The sequence below is a fragment of the Eumetopias jubatus genome, unplaced genomic scaffold (assembly GCF_037043125.1).
Source record: "Eumetopias jubatus isolate StellerSeaLion01/CBP00866 unplaced genomic scaffold, mEumJub1_p1.0 scaffold_1, whole genome shotgun sequence".
NCBI lineage: Eukaryota > Metazoa > Chordata > Mammalia > Carnivora > Otariidae > Eumetopias > Eumetopias jubatus.
This window is the reverse complement of record NW_028274807.1, coordinates 110,488,801-110,511,384: the sequence shown is the minus strand read 5'-3', so window position 1 is coordinate 110,511,384 and position 22,584 is coordinate 110,488,801. Positions and strand designations below refer to the sequence as shown.

Below are 22,584 nucleotides of genomic sequence, written 5' to 3'. Positions count from 1 at the left end.
AATGTTCACTGTCCATCTTTTATGTAATATCAGCATCCTGCTTGAAACCCTTCAGTGGTCATTCCTTGGCCTCGGGATAAAGTCCTAACTCTTTAATGCTAACCTGACAAAGTCCCTTCTTGATCTGATGATCCCTGCTTCCTTAATCCTCAGCGATGAGTTCCTGAACCCATCTGTCCCTTCGTAGGTTCCATGATTTATCTTACCTTTGACCTTTGCACAAGCTTTGATTTGTGTGGAAGACCTTTTTGCTACCTTCTTGGCTCATTAACTTCTCTTCATCATTGAGGCTCAGGTTGGATATCACTTCCTAGAAAACTTGACCCTCCTACCCTTTAGTTGGAGTGGGTTGGGTGTGAGGTCCTTTTGTATGTGTGCCCCTGGTTCTGTGCCTTTCTCCTGTCTCAACACTCATCTCTCCATCCATTTGTTTTTGTTTTCCTGTGGTAAGCCCCTTCATAGATCATGTCATTTTTTTTTACCATTGTATTCCTAGCATTATATTTAGGACATGAGATAGTTAAAATATTTGTGAAATAAAAAGGACATGCATTCTGGGAATTCAAGACATGAATTGTTGCTCTTAAGAAATTTACAGGTAGTCAGGGGTCATGGGAAAGAATGATTATAGAGGATAATGGTTCTTTTGAGATCAGAGAATGTGTCTTGTTCGTGTTTGTATTCTGGCGCCAAGCACGGTGTTTATAAACAATGAGTGAACGGCTATGTTAGTAAAATGACGAAAGTGTGAGGAAGTTAAGTTTGGAAATGTGGAATATGAAATTCATTCACATTCCAAATAAAACAATCGTATGTGCAAACTTGGTATGCTACTTCCTATACAAGAATACCTTGCTTCTGTGTATTCTTCTTCATACATACCATATGGTAACACTGGAAATACTTCTAGCCATTTGATTATGCCATTCCTTGCACTTCCTTTGGAAGGAAATCTTACTTCTTGCACACTTGGCTCTGGTCATAATATTTTGTAGTCATTTGCGTTTCTGTAAGTCTATATAATCTGTTTCAAATTTAGATAGTAAGCCAAGGGGCTACATTTTCTATTTTTAAATGTCCACTATGGCAAAGAGTGTGTCTACTAAATAATTTGTCTTCTTTCCTGATAGCCTGATGTCATGGGTCCAGAGAACTGTGTTCTCAGAATCCTGAAAGTGTTGAGAATCTGAGCATACATGCCCTTGTGATGTGCATTATTGCCTTCTTGCTCCCATCTCTCTCTTTGAGGTTGATGGAGGTGGTGACTGATCCAGGTAAACTTCTAGAGCAGAAGAGCCTTGTGAAATGGAGTGAATACTCAAGGCTTGCTTGGGTCTTTCCCCTCAATCACCTTCTTGCTAATTTGACCTGTTTTGAAACAATCACGGGTAAGAGTCTCTGTTTTAGGATAGAAAGGTTTGATACATGCTGGTTGGGAAAAGAGCAGGGTATCACTGTTGCTTGTGTTGTTATTTGGTTAGATACAGTAGAGACAAAGGGACACTCTACTTGAGGAATGAGCTAAAAGTAAGCCCAAGACAATTCTGGCAGTAATTTTTAAGTTCTTAAATACTTCTTTTCTTGAACAGTGGTGTTTATGGTAGGGCATTGTGTCCTCTAGGTACATGTTTTACTGTACTTGGTCTTGGTGTCTCAGAGTGTGGCAGCCTTTTATACAGTGATAAATTGAGAGATGTGTGAAAACAGAGCTATCTTGAGACATCTATGGAAAGTGAGGGCAATTGTATATTGAGACCAAAATGTAGGAATATGTGTTCGATGAAAAACAGGACAAGATCCTAACAGAGACCTGTTTGTATCACTTTGACCTTGTAACATCTGCCCAGGCTCCTCTCCTTATCTTTAGTGTAGAGATGATTTAATGTCCTGATGAAGGGTCCTAACCGAAACTTCAAATCATTTCATAAATGGAGGAAATAGTCACATATTGATGCTGGTTTTATACAATGATGCAAAAATAAGAAACAAGTGAATCAGAAAGAAAACAAAGAATGTCTTCGTGTGATCCAACTACTCTCCCTTTTCTGTCCCAGGCTCTTGGTTGGTTCACTGTTTCTAAGCAGCTTGTCCCAGCCTGTTAAAGATGAGAGATAGGCAAAGGAAGAAAAACAAAGGGGGAAAAGATCTTTGGATGACAGTCAGCCAAAAAGTGGATGCTCTGGTGAGCCAGTTTGTGGAGGTGTAGCCAGCTCTGACCATGTAGGTTTATCTTGAATTTTTGAGTTTATCTTGAATTTCTGTAGTGAAAGCTTCAGGAAAGTAAACAATGCTTCCTAAGTTCTTGAGACTACCTTGAAGAAAGATTTCTATATGTGGCAGAACTTTTTAAAAAGGGGCACTTAAGAGTATGTCTTTAGCTTCTTGTAGGTGGGGCTCCTCCTTATCCCACAAATCAGGTAAAAGACAATGAAATGGCATGGAATATTTTAATTTATTCCATCACTTGGGTCTTTTGGTAACATAATTAAAGAACATGGCAGGATGGGATTCATGAGACCAAAAGATAGCTATTAAAGTCTAATAGGAACACATAAATTGCTTTCTCTCAGTCTTTCTGCACAGCTAGAACTGTGGCTAAATGCCACAGATTCATTCTAATTTAAAGTGAGTGCCCTTATTCCTTAGCACAATATAAAGTCAGGATTGTGGCACTTTTAAGTGCTTTCAAAGTGTAGAGAATTACATATAACCTCTGGGTGCTCTCTGTAGGCAGAATTTAGCTGATACAGGCCATACAAAGCAATGGTCACTCCAGAAACATTCAGCTTAATAAAAACATGCTTAGTCAGCCTGAGGCTCAGTACTCATCTTTTGTGTAAGTATACACACTGACCTCTATTTCTCTTACCTATGGACCATCTTCTTCCACCATTCTGAGTGTCTTAATTCTACTTTCTCTGGAGAAGAGGAAGTATTCATTCATAAATTTCATAAAATTAATGAAGCTCTTGATGATACTAGAGAGTCTTTTTAATTACCTTAATTTTTTTTTCTTTTTTTGCTAGAAGGTTTCGTTTCAGTGAAACAATTTAGTCCAGTGTGTGCTTGTCATCTTGAAGTGGCCATAGTGTTCCTTCACTAATGATCCTGTATGGTAGGAGAAAAATGAAGAATTAAGTGAAGACCAGAATGTTTTTATTGTCCAAGTAATATATGGTAGCAATGTATTTTTAGAATTTAGCTTGCATAATTATGAAATATTACAACATGTACCTTTGTTGTTTTACTGTATTGGTCTTGGTTGTCAGTGTTGATGATTATTGATTTGGTATGAACTCTTTTTTTAAGATTTTATTTGAGTGAGTGAGAGCAGGAGCTGGGGGAAGGGGCAGGGGGAGAAGAAAAAGCAGCTTCTTGCTGAGCATGGAGCCCGACAATGCCAGGCTCCAACGATGCCAGGCTCCGGCTCAGGGCTCGACCATGCGGGGCTTGATCCCAGGACCCTGGGATCATGACCTGAGCCGAAAGCAGATGCTTAATTGACTGAGCCACCCAGGCAGCCCTGGTATGAGCACTTGAGGGAACCTTACACTCTATGGAGTGTTGGATGGGAAGTGTTCGTAATTACTGGTTTATTTTTTCCCCCATGGGATATGGATGCTCAAATCAGTTCATTAAATTACTGAAGTTGATTGACTATATTAGAAAATCAAGGAACTGTTTTTGTTTTAGTTTTTTTTTTTTCTTTTTTTTTAAAACCTTTGCACTTTTGATATTTTTGGCCAGGTAATTATTTGTTGTGGAGGACTGCTTTTTCTGCATCGTAGGATGTTTAACAGCATCCTTGGTTTCTATCTACTAGATGCCAGTAGCACCTGTTCCTCCTGCCCGTTGTGACAACAATGTTATCAGACATTGCCAAGTGTCCTCTTGGAGGCCCAGTCTGCCCTGGCTGAGAGCCACCAGTCTGAGACTGATGTGTGGATTTTGCAGACAGAACTCCTGAGAGCCATATTGTCTGATAGGAAGAGCATGAATTTGGCAGAATGGTGGTTAGATTTGGTTCAGCCTTGGTCTATGTTGTCACCTTTCTGAATTCTTTGAACCAGTACTTCTCAGACTTTAATGTGCAGATCACATTAGGAGATCATGCTAACGGGAAGACTCAGATTCTAAGGGTCTGGAGTTGGGTGTGCTGCTGATGCTGCTAGCCCGGTGATCCCTCTTTGGGTAGCGGTTTTTTTCTTTTTCAAGCCCTGAACATAGACATTTAATAAATATTTGGTGAGGAGGGTTAAACATTTGGTTTTCTTTGCTATAATTGGGACTCCAGGTAGGAAATAAGTTGCCCTTAGATAACCCTGAAATCAAAAATCTTTCTTAGAGTTTATCCATTACAGATTTCATCACAATATAGAAATCTACTTGAGGGGGCGCCTGGGTGGCTCAGTTGTTAGGCCTATGCCTTCGGCTCAAGTCATGGTCCCAGGGTCCTGGGATCGAGCCCCATGTTGGGCTCCCTGCTCCGCAGGAGGCCTGCTTCTCCCTCTCCCACTCTCCCTGCTTGTGTTCCCTCTCTCGCTGTCAAAATAAATAAAATCTTAATCTTTTTTTTTTTCTTCTTCCCCTTTTTGGTGCCAATATGTCATATCCTAGATGGTCTCCAAAGATGTTAGAATGAGTTGAATAGAAAGGGGATTAATGTATAGCTGCTTATTCAGTCTTATAGTCATATTTTGTAATTTTTATGTTAAGTATTTCATAAGATATTTTGTATTTAAAAAAAATTTTTTTTTAAGATTTTATTTTTTGACAGAGAGAGAGACAGCGAGAGAGGGAACACAAGCAGGGGGAGTGGGAGAGGGAGAAGCAGGCTTCCCGCTGAGCAGGGAGCCCGATGCGGAGCTCGATCCCAGGACCCTGGGATCATGACCCGAGCCGAAGGCAGACGCCCAACGACTGAGCTACCCAGGCACCCTTAAAAAATATTTTCTATTCAGTAGTATTCTAAAATCTGTCAACAGGCTTCTGGCCTTTCTTATTTCCTGGTCAGTTGGATATTTTAGAACGTCTTCCACCTTGACTCTTGGTCTTGCTTCTCTCCCTAACATTGTGACTCCTTGGTATGGGTAAGCAGTGTCCTCTGCTTCTAGGTCTTAGGTGTGTTTGGTGGTGGCGGGGGGAGTCATTATAAGCATGCTAGTTTATTTTACTGTTTTTTTTTTTCCTCTGTAACTGACGACTCCTTCCCCGTGCTTCTCAGAAACCCATTTTCTGCTGGGCTCCAGATTCTTATAGTGACCATTCTGACAGCCATCTCATTGTGCTTTTGATTTTTATTTCCCTGATGACCAGTGATGTTGAGCATCTTTTCATGTGACGGTTAGTCATCTGGATGTCTTCTTTGGGGGAAAAAAAAAAGTCTATTCAATCCTCTGCCCATTTTTTAATCACATTATTTTGTTTTGGTGTTGAATTGTGTAAGTTTTATATAATATTAAATACTAACCCCTTTTCAGAGATCTCATTTGCAAATATCTTCTCCCATTCAGTATTTAGGTTGCCTTTTCATTTTTCTGATGGTTTCTTTTGCTGCACAAAAGCTTTTTATTTTGGTGTAGTCCCAGTAATTTATTGTTGCTTTTGTTTCCCTTGACTAAGGAGATACGTCTAAAAAAATGTTGCTAAGGCTGATGTCCAAGAGATTATGGCCTTTGTTTTCTTTTAGGACTTCAGTGGTTTCAGTTTCACATTTAGGTGTTTATTTTGAGTTTATTTTTGTGTATGGTATAAGAAAGTGGTCTAGTTTCATTTTCCGGCATGTAGCTGTCCAGTTTTCCCAGCACCATTTATTGAAGAGCTTGTTTTTCCCCCACTGTATAGTCTTGCCTCCTTTGTCATAGATTAATTGACCATAGAAGTGTGGGTTTTTTTTCTGAGCTCTCAATTCTGTTCCTTTGATCTGTGTGTCTCTTTTTGTGCCAGGACCATACCATTTTGATTATTCTAGCTTTGTAGTATATCTTGAAATTTGGGATTGTGTTACCTCCAGCTTTGTTTATCTTTCTCAAGATTTCTTTGGCTCTATAGGATCTTTTGAAGTTCCATACAAATTTTAGCATTACTTGTTTTACTTCTGTGAAAAATGCTATTTGTATTTTGATAAGGATTGCATTGAACTGTAGATTGCTTTGGGTAAAATGGACATTTAACAGTATTCTTCCATTCTTTGAGTGTGATACAGCCTTCCATTTGTTTGTGTCATCTTTGATTTCCTTCATCAGTGTTTGGTAGTTTTTAGAGTACAAGCCTTTAACTTCCTCCGTTAATATTCCTCTGTAATTTATTCTTTTTGGTGTAATTGTAAATGAAATTGTTTTCTTAATTTCTCTTTCTGCTACTTTGTTATTAGTGTATAGAAATACAACAGATTTCTGTATATTTTGTACTCTGAAGCTTTACTGAATTCATTTATTATAATTTTTTGGTGAAGTCTTTAGGGTTTTCTGTAGCATCATGTCATCTGCCATTTGTGACAGTTTTACTTCTTCCTTATCAATTTGGATGTCTTTTATTTCTTGTCTGATTGCTCTAACACTTCCAGTACTATGTTGAATGAAAGTGGTGAGAGCAGACATCCTTATCTTGTTCCTGATCTTCGAGTAAGAGCTTTCAGTTTCCCTTCATTGAGTATGATGTTAGTTGTGGGTTTCTGGAATCTTGCCTTTAGGAGTCACTTAGCCAGTGTTGGTTTTTTATTTTTGTTTTTGTTTTTGTTGTTTTTGAAAGGGCAGGTGCAAATGTGTGTGTGAGTTTGCAAGTATGTATGTTCTGTTTTTTATTTAGGTTTTGAAGTTCTGCAAGGTGTGGACACCTTCAGGTTTTCCAGTTAGTCTCCAGGTACCACAGCATGGAGAAACCTCCATTTTCTTTCCCAGTTTCTGAAAGTGTTTAAAAATGAATGTGTTTGGGGGCGCCTGGGTGGCTCAGTCGTTAAGCATCTGCCTTTGGCTCAGGTCATGATCTCAGGGTCCTGGGATCGAGCCCCACATCGGGCTCCCTGCTCAGTGGGAAGCCTGCTTCTCCCTCTCCTTCTCCCGCTGCTTCTGTTCCCTCTCTCTCTGTCCAATAAATAAATAAAATCTTTAAAAAAAAAAATGAATGTGTTTGTGACTTTTGATTTTGACTCAGCTTTCTGTCTTGTGCATTGATGTGCTGGGAGAGGAATAGAATTGGACCACTCATTACGATGATTAACACAATGACACTAATTAGTAAGTGGTGGAGACTGCTGCTGCTGGAGGAAACCCAGGTCTGCTGTCTATGGTTTGAATGCCACCAAGGACTCCCAGGGTTCTGTGGCCCAAGGAGGGCTTTGCTTGTTCCTGTTTGTCGCCTATAGCCAGTTTTCTCTTGTAGTAGACATGAGGCCTTGATTACATCTGACTTGATCCTCCTAACTCCTGGCCACTATGGCCTGTTGACTTCGCCTTCAGTTAGAGTCTGATAAACATGCTTCAATTTAACTTATAATTGGATGAATGCTGTGGTTACATAGTTCAGATTAAGGAGCTGTGCTAATTATTTGTCACATCAGAAATGTCTGCATGCTCTTCTTAGGCTGAATTGCAGGTATCTGGGAGCTTCTTCCACCAATACATAAGCTCAGCTCTATCTTGACTGCCAGGCCTTTTTCTTGGGACTCCCTATTTACAGACTAAAACTCATGAGAATCATAAATTTGTGTATTTCTGCTACGAATAGAGCCACGCTTAAATTATGTGTGATAACGGACATTGGGTTAGTATGGATAATAAACGGATAATGCCCAAATCTAGTTTTTACTATTAATTCTAACCACTTCCCTTAAAATACTTAGAACTGGTAGCAAAGTGCAAGACTGGCACATCTAAGAACTCAGAGGTCTGTCTTCATGTTTTAGTGCATTACGGGAGCTGATAGAGGTAGGGGAGGTGTAGCACAGGTGCCAAACTTTTGGGGCCACGAAAATGGTTACCTATTGCTAGCCTCTATAGCAGGAACTGCATCTGGCTTGTCAGGATGGATCAGGGAGGATTTTGCATCTATGCTTTTTGTCATGGCCTACGGTTTTTCAGCCTTGGCACTGTTGACTTTTTTTTAAAAATTCCAGCTTTTTGTGGGTGAGCTGTCTTGTGCTTTTTAAGATTTTTAGCTGCATCCCTGGCCTCTATCCACTAGGTGCCAGTAGCACCCCATGATTTATGACAACAAAGGAAGGTGTCCAGACATTTCTAAGTGCTCCTGAGTTGAGAACCAATGGAATAGTCCCTTAATGGTAGGTGTATTTGATAGCATTTGGGTATATGAAGAGAATTTAGTCAGCTCTTTTGCTGTTGCTAAATCTTATCTTTATAATGAGTAACTCAAAGGTAGTAAGTCATTCAAATGCTTAGGTCTCAGAATGTGAAGGTCTCCCTCTTTCTTTACTGCTCTCTTGGACTAATAGGCAGACAGTGCAGTGTAGTGATTCAAAGCATGCATGTTGGATGCAGTGGACCTTGTTTAGAAATATGGCTTAATTACTTAATAGCTCTGGGTTACGAAGTGCCTCTGTGTTTCAGTTTTTACATCTCTAAAATGAGGGGGTAGTTATTGCTGCTTCATAGAGTTCCCCTTTCTGTAAGAATCCAGTACTTGGTACCTGGCAGTATGTGATGCAGAGGGAACAGTGTGGGTTCAGGGAGTGACTCAGCTGATAATGGAATAATCAAATGTCTCTGGGACTTTCAGTCTGCCCGGGACTTCTCCTGGGTCAGGCTCCCCCCACACACTTTCACTTACTTCCCCATGTTTATTTTAGGTTGATGTTCTGCACCGAAATGAGGGCTACAAGCGGCACAGTAGACCCTTGGCTTAGTGCTCTGCACCTCCTCGGGTACCTGGCCCCAAAGTGCTTGTGTCAGAAAGAAAGGCGGAAGGTTATGCTGCCGATGGTCCCTCTGTTCTAGTCACAGGAAGTGGCCCTCAGTGATTGGGAGTAAGAAGTGTGAAGCCCAAAGTGTGTGTCGGGTCTTCCTTAGCAATCCACACAAGCCTGAGTCTTTGATGAAGGTGACATGAAGCTATGAAACTCTAGCCTTCACAGTTCTGGGAACTGATTCCTCTCTGTGCCTGGAATTAGACTGAGCTACTTGGATTCCTGATTTTTTTTCCAGCCTGTTCTGCAGCATTGTTTTTTAATACATGGTTCTATTCCCTTAGGCCAGGCAAGGAAATGAATCTCTGACCTCCTTTTGCCTCACTGAGATGTTTGCATTTCTCAGTTAGGCATGCATTACTCAGATCTTCAGATCTTGGAGCTAAGGGCGCTAATGCATATCCTTTGCTATGGGGTTGGGAATAGATTTTCATTTCTGGGAAACCCACACTTTTAACTACTTAGCAAATATCAGCCACCTGTATGTTTGTTCAAGATTCAGCTGTACATAGCCCAAGCAAAAGAATATAAATACTTTGGACTTTAGGTGGGAGTGGGAATGCTGTAAAAAACTGATTCTCATACATAACACTTGAAAACCTAACATTTGATGTACTTCCTCCATGTTGGAAGAATCAGTAACCTTTGATTTTTATAAAATATATTGTGACAATCACTTGAATTAGCCAGTTCTGTAAATGAATTTGTATTCTATTAAACACAACATGTGATAATGAAGCAACTATATTCATTTCAAAATTAGTAGAACTTAAATGTGAAAGATGCCATTTTGTGCATCTTAAAGGTGGTGCTCAGAGTATATGTGAAACGAAAGACCTTTCCTTTTTGTGAGCCCTAGGTCCATAGGTTGGGATCCATTGTTGAATGTATGTGTCCTTTTTAGACCATTCCATTTGTGATTATTTCACTTTTACAGTGGATTTCCGTATGAGTCAGTCAAGTACATTATAAGAAAATCATCTTCTGTCTTGCCATGCTCCATGGGAGCTATTAGATGGCATTTCACTGTTGCCTCAGCTGTAATGTCTGTATGTGAGAAATATGATAATAACCAGGTAATGAGTGTCCCATTGTAGTTTTATGCACATGGCTTGCTTGGACCTGGACTGGTTTGGTTTTACTCCATGCCTTTTTTTTGGCAGCCTACTCTGGACTTCTAATCTTTATACATTATTGCTTTCCTCTTATATTTTCAGTATCTCTCTCTGCCTAGAAGTGATTTGCTTGCAAGGTATAAACCTACACAAGTCCTTAATAAGACAGGGTAAAAATGCATAGGTCTAAAAGTCATGACAGCTCAATAGCTATAAAGTTGCTCAAGCCTTTTCCGTCTTTAAATAACAAAGGTAAAAACCTTCTTTAGATGGAGAAATACTGATTGCCAGTATCAGTGAGCTCATCTTGTTTCTAAGTATTCCTGCCCACTAAAAGGAACCAGGGCTTCTTGGAGAAATGACTGATTTTAATAAGGCACAGGGAAAGTACAAGGTGAGTTGAGATAAACCACGTGGGCAGAAAGCAAGGAAGTGCTCAGTGCAATGAGGAAATGTAGAAAAAGGACATGGGAGCTGCCTTGGAGGCACTTCTAAATTTGACAGTTTGGATATCAACAAGAATCACTATAAGAGATTAAAGTACTTTGAAAAATAAACCAAAATCAGGAATTGATAGTGATATTAAGAATAGGGATGTAATATTAAGAATAAGGATTGGGGCGCCTGGGTGGCACAGTTGGTTAAGCATCGACTCTTGGTTTTCGGCTCAGGTTGTGATCTCAGGGTCGTGAGATTGAGCCCCACATTGGGCTCTGCACTCAGCAAGGAGTCTGCTTGAGTTTCTCTCTCCCTCTCCCTTATCCCCCTCTCCCCCCATGTCTCTCCTTCTAAAATAAAGCAAAACAAAACAAAAACCAAAAACAAGAATAGGGATTAAAAAAGGGAGGATGCAGACAGGGGGAAGCTCTTCTTTATAGAATACCAGCTAGAAAATGTAGAATGAATGATAGAATTAGCAAGTCACCATTTTGCAACCTCAGTGTAATAACTGATGAGGCAGCAGTCTTCAGTGGGTGTGAAAAGCCAGTCAGTGAAAGGTTGTGGGAGAACAGGATATTCCAGTCTACAAGTATCACTCTCCAGTCATTTAGAATACCAAAGAACAAATGGTACCTTTTCAGCAGGGATATCTGGCAGACACTGAATGATCAAACTTACCCCAAATAGGATAATTTGACATTTGGTGCCTCTAGATATTATTCCATTAGATGTACACAACATACCTTGTCAAAAAGCTTATCGTGGATGAATAATTGGGCAGATTCAGAATTTGGATCATTCTGTAAAACAACCATCCTAGACTCAAAAAAAAACCACCAATGTCATGAAAAGTGAACATATGTGATGGGGTGGGAGGAAGCGATTCTAGATCAAAATAGGTCAAAGAGAAGTAACATAATGTGTGAATGTGATTGGTGATTGGTGGGGGAGTAGAGGATAGAGTTATAGGAATTGTTTTGGGACAGTTGTGTAAATCTGAATAAAGGCTCTGTGTTAGACAGTATTATTGAATTAATATTTCTAGGTGTGTTAATGGTATGGTTAAGCTGGGGAATATTCTTCAGAGATGCATATTGAAGTAATTAGGACAGACGGGTCATAATTGCCTGCACCACATTTTCAAAACAGATCAGTAGAAGAACAGAAAGTACGTGTGTGTGTGTGTGTGTGTGTGTATACACACATACATGCTTGTGTATTGTATTTTTTGGGTTGATATATATTACAGTATATGTGCATACACGTGTATATATGTGCATATATGCACGTATTTGTGTGTGTGTGTGTGTGTGTGTGTGTGTGAGTTTTGAGAGAAGAGTCCTGAGCTCAGTGCCTGACCTTATAGCAGGTGCTTAACAGTCTCTTAGACTTCTCTGTTACCCTGCTTACTTGTTCTTCTCAGTCACCTTGGGGAGCTTCTCTGCCAATTCTTAAATTGGTTCATCTTATTCTATTCTTAGCCATCTTCCTTTCTCTTTCCAGCCAAAATAATCTTTGTTTAGAACGCTGCTTAAAATCATCATCAATAAAGCAGGCTTTGCCTTTTATCTATCATCTGTTCCTTGGGCGCTTATTAGCAGGCAGCGTTGTTGGTGTTGTGGATCCATCCTGCCCCCTTAGAGCTCAGTGCCTGGTGCTTCTGGAACCTGGGCTGCCTCATATCCTTCCCTTCTGTACGGTCCACCTCCATTTGCTGCAGTTCTGGGTCACTCACAGCCCTGGAATTTGAGGAGCCAGGTGGCTTCACCTCCATAGGGAGGAGCTTTTCCATCAACTAAGTTAGTCACGGCCTGCATTGAACTGTCACTGTGTCTTGTTATCCCTTTCAGTCTCCTCACATTTTATAGCAATAACTGCTGTTCATTGGGAACGTTACCTTGTATGGGACATAGGCAATGCTAATTGCTTTTAAAAGTATTATTTCTTTTTCATGGAATATTCCATACTTTGAGAAGAATTTATGTAATCTAAGGTAAAAAGCACAGTAAAAAGAACACAGCTCCGAGCTGAGAGCCAGAACCCCACCAGTCCTCCTGCATCTCCCTGTGTGCTCCTCCCTGGCTGTCTGCCTCCCCCTACCCAGAGGTAACCCTGCCTTGAGTTTTTGTGTTCTTCATTTCTGCCCTTTGAAAACAGATGATTTTAATCCATATGAACATACATTCCATTGTAAAGTTGTTCCTGCTGTGTGCCGTCTTCCAGGACTTTTTTTAAAAATCCCCAGCTCAGCATTACATTTCTAAAGTTTATCACTTTAGAAAAGGAATTGGAAGTATTTGGAAAAGATGAACATTCACTCACCCTGCAGCTAAGCATTTTAATTCCTAGGTATATGCCCTAGAAAACTCTTCCAGAAGTATACCAAGGAACATGTACAAGAATGCTCATAGAAACAGTGGTAATAGCAAAAATGTGGGCATTAGCTCAAAGGATTATTGATAGGAGAATGGGTAGAAGAAGAAAAACTTAGTGAAATTTTATGCAGCAGTGAAAATGAACAAACTACAGCTATGCACTTTTAAATAAATCCTCTTGTAATTCTGATAAAATAAAAAGTCATCCTGCTTTATAGTTGAGGAAACTGAAGTCAAGAGAGCTTGAATAAATTGTCCACCGCGTTACAACTAGTATGTTGTAGAACTGAGATTTGAATCCAGGTCAGTGCCATTCTGAAGGGTTAATTGCTAGGGAGTATTGTTTTCTGTTGGAAAGACTTGTTTTTGTTGGCTTGTCTGTTCTGCATGGAGAGAGAGCTTTGTATTTTCACCTGACCTGGCAAATGTTTCATAGGAAGAATTGTATAAATTTCTGATGAATGACCCAAAACATCCTTATATTGCACAGGAAGAAAGCAGGTGAAGGGAGCTTAGTGGCTTGAGCAAGTTCCTGAGATAGAAACCAGAGCACCTGTGCTGAGACCCAGCTCCTCCAAGCCCTCACTGCCTGGAGCATTTAACCTGTCTGGTCTTGCCTTGGTTTCAGGCCTCTGCCTTAGGAGGTGGCTGGGAGACACCTGGAAGATACAACGTCAGTGTATCTTGCATTATAGCTGATCCTGCTCCCAGGTTTCTCAGCCAGGGTCCGCTGATGCTCTGCTGGTTGGGAACAGAGGCCTCTCCCCAGCTGTGTGACTCGTACTTATAAGTCTGTCCAGCCTGCAGCAGCAGAAGTGCTGGCTAGCTTTCTTCTGTCTCTTGGATGTCACTGACCTGATTAGCTTGTGGAAAAAGTGCAGATGTGTTTGTGTGTATGGGGTGGGTGGCCCGGGGAAGGCAAAACAGCGGATATTTGGTGCCTTTGGCAAGTAAACCAATATTCATTATAAATGTAGATTATTGTGCTTAGATATTTTGGCCCAGTCAAACAAAAATTGAAAATAAAAGCAAAAGCTTAACTGCCTAGCTATCCCCTTGAGCTTTTCTTTGTCTGTCATGCAGTGCCCAGCAAAGCTCTGAGCCAGGTACATGTTTTTTCCCCTGTCCCAGTAAATCCCGAAAGGCTGGTCCTTTGTAAACTGGTGGGGGCTATCGGCAAGGGTCTGCAAATATTACCACCTGAGTTCTGTAAAGCACTGCGTTAGGGCTAGCAGGAATACCCAGGTGAATTTGCTTTCACATTGTCCCTGCAGTGATGTTGAAGCCCAATTCGATAAAGATCTAAAACTTACTGGGGCAGAGGTACTCGGAGCCCCGGCTTCTGGCTGTGGTTGTTGGTCTCTAGCATCTTAGTGTGGCTGCCTCAGGTTGGTCTGCATTAAAACATCACCTTCTCAGAGAGGTCTTTTCTGTTCATGACATCTGATGCAGCCAACCTCCTACCCAGCACCTTCCAGCCCCTCACCAGCTTTTATTTTCTTTATAGCTGTCTTTATTATTTAAAATTATAGTTATTTTTCAATTTATTGTCTCCATCACCCCATTAAAGGACTTCATTCTCTTCGTGAGAACAGGACTTAATTCTCTTGCTCACTGCTAAATTAGTGTCTGGCATACAGTAGAAGTTCAATAGATAGTGAAATTTATGAGTGAATGTACAATTTTGGTCAAACTCAGGAGTTGATTTACTTACCTGTCAAATGATGAGTGTGTTTAGAACCTCTAAAGTTTTACAGTTTCTGTGCTATAGGTTAAAATGTATAGGTGTCTTTTAAAATCTTTGGTGCATAAAATTGGATCAACCATAACTTTAATTTATGAAATATTCTTATGCAAAGTTGATGCAAGTTTGACTAAAAGGTTTAATTCTGTTATTTTTAATATTGTTAAATTGTTAATAATTTTCCTTAAACTCAATAACTGAAACAAAAGGCAAGACAGTAATAAGCTACATGTAGCTGAATGCTCTGTCCTCCTTCCCACATCTCCTCTCTGGCCATCATGTATCCTGAATCCTATTTTCTTCATTCTCCTGCTGTCTTGTTTTATAGTGTTCTGTAACATCTATATGTTTTCCTAGAAGTGTGTATCTGTGGTATGTATGTGTATGAAATTGTGTGTCTTTTTAAAAGGTATGTAATCTTTTAGCAACTTAACTATATAATACCAGATGTTATCCATATTATTGAGTATTGTTATCATTCGTTTGTCTTGATGACTATAACATTCCATTTCAGTTCATTCACTCAGTTTCCTGTATTTGGGGTGTTTCCAGGTTTTTGCCCATGTAAACTATAATGAGATGTATATCCATATTGTCTCTTGATGAACATGTGAAAGATTTTCCTGTGGGTATAAATCTAGAAGTTAAATTGCCGATTCATAGGGTATATGGATGTTAAAATAATGGAAACATTGCCAAATTATGTTCCAAAGTGGTTGTGCCAATTTATACTCCTATCAGTAATGTGTAATGATCTTGTGGTTACAAATCCTCTTCAACATTTCATATTCCCAGATTTTTAAAGTTTTGTTTGTGACATGATATATCGTGGTCTTGATTTGCGTTTCCTTGATAACTGATGATATGGGCATCTCGTCATATAATAATCAGCTATTTCCATGAAATGTCAAGTCATACTTTCTCATTTTTCTGTTGGGTTGTTTATGCTATCATTGACTTGTAAAAATTCTTCAAATATTGTTGATATCTGCTTTGTTGGGTGTATATACGGCAAATCACATTTCCCAGATTATAACTTGTCTTTTTACTTTTAAAGATTTATTTTGATAAACAAAAGTTACTGATTTTAATATAGTCATTGCTTTTTTTTGAGTTAGTGTTTTTTGTATCAAAAGAAAATTTTTCTATCTCAAAGAGTAAACTAATAGTTCTCACAGTATGGTCTGTTAGGTCCCTGGGGGTCCTTGACACCCTTTCAGGAGGGCATTGAAAATCAACCCATCTTTCAAAGAATAGTAATATATTATTTGCCTTTTTAAACTTATTATGCTGACATTTGTATGAATGGTGCAAAAGCCGTGGTATGTAAAACAAACCTGCTGGGACTTTAGCACCAGTCAAGGCCATGTGCACATCTGTCCTGTAGTCACTGCATATACTGCTCTGCATGCTCAGTAGCCAGGAAAAGAAAAGGCTAAGTGTCCTCGATGAAGGAATGTATATTGTTAATTTGGTTAAATCTTACCCTTTAAATATGTGTCTTAAATATTTTGCATTACAGAATAGGAATTGTTCCTAAAGCTTTTGCCAGATATGATGGTTGTCTAGAGCAACAACACTTGAGTGATTGAGCCATGAGCTGAATTAGATGCTTTTTCCTGGAACACCGTTTTTACTTGAAAGAATGATACACAAACTGTAGTAATTCAGACTGGGGTATCTGGTAGACATTTTCTCAAAAAATGGTTGAAGTGAGCCTTCATCAAGGAAAACAGCACTTTCCGTACTTAGAGATCAGTGCCAATATTAATATCATTTTTTGATTTTTATATAATGAGTATATTCTGCATGAATTCTGTGTTGAGTGAAGGTATCCAAATGACCGATGATTCTATGATGTTATTAAATCTAGCACAGATCAAAGGCTTATTCAGAGACTAAGTTAGACTGAAGGATTTTAATGTAAGAAGAATGTTCATTGATGAGGATTTAGATTCTACATTGCAAACAACATTTAAGAAACCACCACTTTTTGAGTTTTGGTGTGGTGCCAAAGAAAAAAATCCAGAAGGCTATTAACATACTTCTTCCTTTTCCTGTTACATATCTGTGTTAGGAGGTGAATTGGGAGAAGTATTCATGCTATCTTATTTTGCGATTTCTTATTTGGCCCTGTGAGCATCAGATACTAACTCAAGAAATTTTCTGTGAGGTTTTAATCTTGCCAGTATACTATCTCTGACATAATAAGTTATTAGCAAGGATGGGGGAGAGAATTCTATTGTTATTGAATAGCTGCTATGTGTCAGATACTAACATGTCTCCATTAGTATCTTAGCAGCTCTTTGCGGTGATAGCTTTATCATGATGTTTTATGGGTTATGGAACAGAGGAAGATATAGAGGCAAAAGAGCTAAGAAACGTAGCTCAAGGTCACAGTAGATTCACATTCAGCTGTTTATCTGCAAAGGGCCTGCTTTTTCTACCATATAAAATTGCCTCTATAAAAATCAGAGTGCCCATAATAGTGACTGTTTGATGCGATGTGATTATTGCCACTGTTGTGCAAACAAGTTAAGAGGCAGAGATGTTCTGTACACTTTTGCATTTCCAGCTTGTGTTTATGTATAAATTACAGTTTTTTTGGGCACATTCATCTCGTTAGATCAGAGAGAAATGGGATAGGTGAGAGGGTACTGGATTTGAAGCCAGATGGCTTTTTCCTTGAAGTCCCATTGTTGGCCCTTATTAGCTGTGTTATCATGTTTGAGTCAATGAACCTCCCTGGACCCTAGCTTCCTAACTGGTAAAACAGAGCCAACAATAGGAGGCATTTCCCAGTGTGATGTGGCTGCTGGGAACATCCAATTTTGATAATATCTGTGCAAAGCCTTTAAGAGCAGACAGCTGTATCTATGGGGATTCGTTACTTGGAATTGTTAATTAGAAGTCCTGGATCTCGCTGTCATATACAATTATGTAAAATACCATTAATGGTTTTCTCCTCACCACTTGACTTTTGGGGCTGCCTTTTGAGACTCTGTCTCTCTTCCTTTCCTACTAGATTGAGTCATATAAAACTGCTAATATTTGGCTGTTATTTTTTTTAACCTACAGGAGGAAATTTCATATGATTAGTACTAATACACTTAATGGTTATTAGTGAAAGTACACATTAATGGTTAACAAAAAAATCTGTTGTTGTATTATAGGGCTATGGCAAGAAGTAAGTAAGCCTAGATCTTGGCTATGTTTTTCAAAGCAAACATTTACTCTGGATTTTCTTTCTGAGACTCTTATTGATTACCCGTGGTAATCCCTGCCAGTAGTGAAATGTGTGTTGAAGCACTAAAGGTGAAGAAGTGTCTTCCCCTATAATGGGCAGGCTGATACGGAAAGTCCTGTAGAATGGAAAGAGGACTAAAGATGTGTGTAGAGAGATTTTCTCCCGTGAAAGCTATCTTTAAGTGGGGAAAACTGGCAAGAAAGTTGGTAGGTGGGGTGCCTGGGTGGCTCAGTCAGTTAAGCGCCTGTCTTCAGCTCAGGTCATGATCCCAGGGTCCTGGGATTGAGCCCCGCATTCGGGCTCCATGCTCAGCGGGGAGCCTGCTTCTCCCTCTCCCTCTGCCTGCCACTCCCCCTGCTTGTGCTCACGCTCTCTCTCTCTCTCTGTCAAATAAAGTCTTAAAAAAAAGTTGGTAGTTATAAAAATGAATTAAGACTTAAGAGGTTGCATTTTTTACATTTAGAGAATCATTCGTTAAGAAGACTCATCACTTTTTAAAAATACTAAATTTTGTGATTTTTAAGACATTTTTCCCGGCAGAGTGGGGAGGCCCTTGTGGTTGATAAATGATCCTATCTCTCTGCCCTCTTCCAGTTTCAGTGTTCTTACAGTTTCTTCAGTAGGGCTCTTAAATAACTTTTTTTGCTAGGAAATATACTAGAGTGGATTCTAAGCACAAATGAAATTTTAAAATTATCTGTTAGTGTAGACTTCATGAAATTTACTATACAATTTTAGAAAAACAAACAAAAATAAGTTCCACAAGTTGTTCTTTGTCCTTGCCATCCACAAATTAAAACTAAAAAAAACACTGAATACTTGATATTTAAATGTTGGTGAAGTCTCAGAGGAAGAAATCAGAAGAATCAAAGATATGAAAAGCCAAACCTAAGACATTAAAAAAGAAACTAAAATAGCAACTATGAGGCTTATTTAATTTCTGTGTCTTTCCTTTAAAAATCAATTGTGACTCACCATTAAATCCACACAAGTAGTTCAGGCGTTTAGGTTTCAGAGAGGACTTTAAATGCTTCCTTGCATGAAGTATTTTACCTTTGGTTTCAGTCTTTCTGGAGTTGGGGCCATTTGTGATCTTAAACCAAACCTATTTTGTCTTTCTTTCTTCAGCATTTCAGTTTGTTACTGACCTCCCTTAGCTCTGAGGATTATGTCATGCCCAGCTATATCAGCGCTGCTTACCGCATCCCAAACTGATTTTAACCCACTACACACACACACACACACACACACACACACACACACACACACACACACACCCACTGTCTTATGTTGTACAAGCAATAAATTTACAAATTTTTAAAAAAATAGTGATTTCTTAAAGCCTAATGCATGAGCCTGTGGAAGAAAATTCTGCTCCATGCGATTAAAAGTAATATTGACAGGGAACAGTTAATTAGACTTAGTTTAGTTTTTGAATTTGGAAAAGTCAAATCTCATCTGTAAATCTGTCCCTTATCATTTAATCCATTAAAAAAAAAAAGAATTTAAGCCAACATGAGCACAAACAGCCATTTCACATAGGAATCACAAATATTCTTTAAATATACTCTGCATTGGATGGACCTTTTTTACTTACCAGTTTTTCCAGCCTCTTATCGTCTCTGTAGGAAAGATTGGATCAGCAACTGAGTGTAACATCTGATGTTGAGGGAAATAGACTTTGCTCTCTGCTTGGGCTGCTCGTGTTGACCAGTGGGAAATGCTGCATTAGCTCTCAGACCAAAACATTTAAAGTACTCTATGAAATGTTGACATCTGGCCAAGGGCTTGAATGTCAAGTACTACAGATGTCCAGTGCTCTTCCGGACCCCAGCTCTACTATGTCCTTGTATAAATTGGATATGATTTATGCTTAGGGTTACAGATTATCAAGGCCTTACCAAACAGTGACTGGTGTGAAACTGGGTTCAGAGAGCAAGAGGAGAGCAATGGAGCAAATGAGAGCTCCAGCCAGCAGGAGGCTAGATCTTTCCCATGCCTAGCTGTGACCTCTTCCTGTGAAGCTGTTGTAAGAATAGCTTCTGTGTTTATTGGGAAGTATTTTCAAATTGTACTTCACATGGCTTCAACTAACTCCTTAAATCTTGTTGGAAAATGGAGAAATATTTGAGAGCATATTAGACCAGGACATTTGCCACTTTCAGTAGCAGGGGAAGAAGGGGAAAGGCTGTGCAGGTAGGCGGGTCACCTAGGAGTCTTGATCAGTCTTGATTGAAAGGCCAGGCTATCTCCGTTAGATGTGGGTGACTGACCACTCCATCTTGACCCGGTTCTAGGGGGTGTACTGACAGGGCCTGGGCTACTTTAGCTGTTATGTTGACACATTCCCAACCTTGAATTGGTGCTCCTGTGACTCTGATCTTTCTTCAGGTTATCCCTCCTCTTAAATCTGGTTTCTGAGCACCCTGTTTGACCCACATTTCTGGATTCCTTCCTCATTTAACATATTGTTGCTGGGACTCATTGTTCTTACACAGTACTCTGGATCAATGTAATCATAATACCTCTCTCAGGAGGAAAGGGGCCCGCGTCTCCTATATCATCAACTTTACTCATTTTACCACTTTTTCTCCCTTTCTCTTAGGATAGTATGCTCATTATCAGTCATGCTTATTATCATTATCACACAAAACAAAACCCCTCAAAGCCCTCCCTTGACTTAAGCCCTTTTATTAGGTACTACTGTCTATTAGTCACCCAAGCTGTAAACCATCAAATTATCCTTCATGATCTCATCTGCTCATACCCAATCAGCAAAGCCTGATGATTTTTTTTTAAACGCCCAAATATTTCTTTTTTATGATTCCCACTAAACCCTACTCCAGTCGACTCCCCAGTGTCTGCCCTCCACTCACCTCTGAGAGGGATCCCTTTAAAATACAAGCATAGCCATGTCCTTTATGTGGGTCCCTGTCACCATACAAGGTAAGTTCATCCTGTTGAATCTGGCAGACCTAGTGCTTTGTGATTTGACAGTCCTCATCTACCACTGCTTTGCCTGCAGCCTGTCCGTTGGTTTGAACTCCTTGCAGATATCAGTGGTTCGTGCCTCCTGGTTTGGGCTTATGCCTTTCCCTCTGCTTAGAATATCTCCTTTCTCCTGGATCATCCTGAATTTGAACTGCTTTAAAAATTCATGGAGTCATCCTAAAAACTAAATGTTTGGCTTCATCCTAAGGAAAAGTATCTTTGAAATTTTAGGTTTCATGTGTTTATTTTTTAAAATGCACTAAAATGATGACATAACTGTTTAGTAAATTTGTCTGAGTTCAGTTTATCCTATTATACTTGCAGAAGCACTGCTTTCAGATGCTATTTGGCCCACTTACCCTCTTTTCTGTTAGCCAGAAATACCGTTGATCCACCAACCTATTCTTACAACCATCTGTTAAACTAATCAGTCAGCTCCTATTTATTGGTCACCCTCTGTAGGCTGGGTGCTGAAAGGGCCCTGGGGTATAACTGAATTCTTTACCTGTGCTCTTTAATGGTCTTCTCTTTGTTTCTCCCAACTAGAACGGGAGCTGATGAAGGCAGGGCAATATCTTGTCAGTTTTGTATCTTCAGCACCTACCAGTTTTACTCATGGAATTAAAAGAAAACAAAAGTAAAGATGTGTTGGTTCCATAATTTTTTTTCTTCTAAGATTTACTTGTGTTTCATAAATGAGACTTGTAAACATTGATAAAGGGCAGAGTAAAAGTTAATAGGCTTACTTTTATTTTTGAAGGCTTATGATTTGTATGTAAAAGTGAACTGATTTTATAAATATTCAATTTGATAGGAAGGAATAAGTTTGTAGTCTGGTAACTGCTACAACTTGCTCAGATACATAGAAACTTTGAGTTAGATGTATATATTTTAACCAAAACCAGTACTTGGGGCTTATGTGGATCACATTTGGTTCAATTTACGATTGAAGTTTTTTAAAAAAAAATTATTTATTTTAAAAAAGATTTTTATTTATTTTTTGTGGGAGGGAGAGAGAGAATCTCTACTTACTTATTTAGAGTGTGAGCGGGGTTGGAGGTGGGGGGGAGGGAGAGAGTCTTAAGCAGACTCCCTGCTGAGCGTGAGCCTCATGAAGGGCTTGATTCCATGACCCTGAGATCATGATCTTGAGCCGAAATCAAAAGTTGGATGCTTAACTGACTAAGCCACCCAAGTGCCCCAGGATTTATTTATTTATTTGAGAGAGAGAGTGCACACAAATGTGAGCCTGCAAATATGTGCTCGCATGAGTCGGGAGGGGTCAGAGGGAGAGAACCTCAGACAGACTCCCCACTGAGCATGGAGCCTGACCCCCCATTGATCTCAAACCCTGAGATGATGACCCAAGATGAAATCAAGAATTGGACACTTAACCAACTGAGTCACCCAGGCACCCCATGATTGCAGTTTTGAAAGGAACATCTGTTACGTGAAAAAGACAAAGGGGGAAAAGTATTTTTTTTTTTTTAAGGAATTTGTCCATTTATAATGGTATTCCATTTGCAAGTTGAAGGGAGAACTGAAGGTACTTGAAACCCAAATCTCTAAGTCTATGAGTCCCATCCTCTTGGGGAATCATAAGGAGAAAGTATTGATGGAATTCACTAGCACAAAGCTAAGGCCTTAGGGAAACTTGGGGTCATGACAGGCATGACATGAGTAATGAGCTAAATATTAGTCTGTCCTAAGGAGACACAGGGGGCATATTCTCATCAACTATTTAATTTTAG

The 22,584-nt window shown here is 39.5% G+C and overlaps 2 protein-coding genes across 3 annotated transcripts in view; one reads left to right on the top strand and one right to left on the bottom strand.

The window, feature by feature from the left end:
• MED12L (mediator complex subunit 12L) overlaps positions 1–22,584 on the top strand; it is a 312,204-nt gene that overhangs the window by 118,393 nt on the left and 171,227 nt on the right. The gene's annotated exons all lie outside the window — the stretch shown is intronic.
• The window catches only part of P2RY14 (purinergic receptor P2Y14), a 51,062-nt gene that overhangs the window by 3,137 nt on the left and 25,341 nt on the right, over positions 1–22,584 (bottom strand). Inside the window, exons 2-3 of one of the 2 annotated variants that reach the window (XM_028103070.2) lie at positions 21,339–21,445; positions 3,000–3,108 (exon numbers count right to left, since the gene is read on the bottom strand). The gene's annotated coding sequence lies outside the window, so the exon portion shown is untranslated. The remainder of the gene's footprint in view (positions 1–2,999; positions 3,109–21,338; positions 21,446–22,584) is intronic. The other variant, XM_028103069.2, reaches the window with a different exon arrangement.